Source organism: Ranitomeya variabilis, unplaced genomic scaffold (genome assembly GCF_051348905.1).
Source record: "Ranitomeya variabilis isolate aRanVar5 unplaced genomic scaffold, aRanVar5.hap1 Scaffold_103, whole genome shotgun sequence".
Lineage (NCBI taxonomy): Eukaryota > Metazoa > Chordata > Amphibia > Anura > Dendrobatidae > Ranitomeya > Ranitomeya variabilis.
Window position 1 is genome coordinate 137501 of NW_027507936.1, and position 2500 is coordinate 140000.

The following is a 2500-nucleotide window of genomic DNA, read 5'->3' on the forward strand; positions in this document are numbered from 1 at the left end:
CTTTGAAAATTTCAGGCGTGTGTCGGACTTCCAGGCGGGGGCAGCCGCCAGAGGCGTACCGGGGACGCTTCCAGGAGCCTGGGGAAGATTTCATGAAAGTGTCCTTGGGACTTAGAAATATTTTGAGAAAATCTCGATTTTGTGAAAAATGTCACATTTCCCCTACTTCCACCACAGGGGGGCGTCAATATGTTGTGAGGTACCCCAGGACAGTGACCTAACTGTGGGTAAAGTTTGCGGGGCACGGGCGGAAAGTCGAATTTTGGATGAAAATGCATTATTTTCATACTTTGAAAATTCCAGGCGTGTGTCAGACTTCCAGGCGGGGGCAGCCGCTGGAGGCGTACCGAGGACGCTTCCAGGAGCCTGGGGAAGATTTTCTGAAAGTGTCCTTGGGACTTAGAAATATTTTGAGAAAATCTCGATTTTGTGAAAAAATGTCACATTTCCCCTACTTCCACCCCAGGGGGGCGTCAATATGTTGTGAGGTACCCCAGGACAGTGACCTAACTGTGGGTAAAGTTTGCGGGGCACGGGCGGAAAGTCGAATTTTGGATGAAAATGCATTATTTTCATACTTTGAAAATTTCAGGCGTGTGTCAGACTTCCAGGCGGGGGCAGCCGCCGGAGGCGTACCGAGGACGCTTCCAGGAGCCTGGGGAAGATTTTCTGAAAGTGTCCTTGGGACTTAGAAAAATTTTGAGAAATTTCCGATTTTGTGAAAAATGTCACATTTCCCCTACTTCCACCCCAGGGGGGCGTCAATATGTTGTAAAGCACCCCAGGGCAGTGACCTAAATGAGGGTGAATTTTGCGGTGCACGGGCGGAAAGTCGAATTTTTGGATGAAAATGCGTATTTTCATACTTTGAAAATTTCAGGCGTGTGTCAGACTTCCAGGCGGGGGCAGCCGCCGGAGGCGTACCGGGGACGCTTCCAGGAGCCTGGGGAAGATTTTCTGAAAGTGTCCTTGGGACTTAGAAATATTTTGAGAAAATCTCGATTTTGTGAAAAAATGTCACATTTCCCCTACTTCCACCCCAGGGGGGCGTCAATATGTTGTAAGGCACCCCAAGGCAGTGACCTAAGTGGGGGTGAAGTTTGCGGTGCACGGGGGGAAAGTTGAATTTTTGGATGAAAATGCGTATTTTCATACTTTGAAAATTTCAGGCGTGTGTCGGACTTCCAGGCGGGGGCAGCCGCCAGAGGTGTACCGGGGACGCTTCCAGGAGCCTGGGGGAGATTTTCTGGAAGAGTCCTTGACACTTAGAAAAATTTTGAGAAAATCTCGATTTTGTGAAAAATGTCACATTTCCCCTACTTCCACCCCAGGGGGGCGTCAATATGTTGTAAGGCACCCCAAGGCAGTGACCTAAGTGGGGGTGAAGTTTGCGGTGCACGGGGGGAAAGTTGAATTTTTGGATGAAAATGCGTATTTTCATACTTTGAAAATTTCAGGCGTGTGTCGGACTTCCAGGCGGGGGCAGCCGCCAGAGGTGTACCGGGGACGCTTCCAGGAGCCTGGGGGAGATTTTCTGGAAGAGTCCTTGACACTTAGAAAAATTTTGAGAAAATCTCGATTTTGTGAAAAATGTCACATTTCCCCTACTTCCACCCCAGGGGGGCGTCAATATGTTGTAAGGCACCCCAAGGCAGTGACCTAAGTGGGGGTGAAGTTTGCGGTGCACGGGGGGAAAGTTGAATTTTTGGATGAAAATGCGTATTTTCATACTTTGAAAATTTCAGGCGTGTGTCGGACTTCCAGGCGGGGGCAGCCGCCAGAGGTGTACCGGGGACGCTTCCAGGAGCCTGGGGGAGATTTTCTGGAAGAGTCCTTGACACTTAGAAAAATTTTGAGAAAATCTCGATTTTGTGAAAAATGTCACATTTCCCCTACTTCCACCCCAGGGGGGCGTCAATATGTTGTAAGGCACCCCAAGGCAGTGACCTAAGTGGGGGTGAAGTTTGCGGTGCACGGGGGGAAAGTTGAATTTTTGGATGAAAATGCGTATTTTCATACTTTGAAAATTTCAGGCGTGTGTCGGACTTCCAGGCGGGGGCAGCCGCCAGAGGTGTACCGGGGACGCTTCCAGGAGCCTGGGGGAGATTTTCTGGAAGAGTCCTTGACACTTAGAAAAATTTTGAGAAATTTCCGATTTTGTGTAAAAATCACCCATTTCCCCTACTTCCACCCTAAAGGGGCGTCAATATGTCGTAAGGCGCCCCTAGACAGTGACCTAAGTGGGGGTGAAGTTTGGGTCTGCTGGGTGGAAAACTGAAAAAAAGCGATTTTGTGACTTTGAGAACAAACAGAGAGCTCAAAACTTTGAAAAACGTCAGACCGCTGTCAGACTTCCAGGCGGGGGAAAGCTCTGAGGTTGTACCGAGGACACTTCCATGGCCCCCGGATTGATTTTCAAGAAAGAGTCCTTGGGACTTTGAAATTTTCCGGCGAGCTGTTTTTGGCTTCCGGGAGCCGTAGAACTTTGGGAAATCGATTC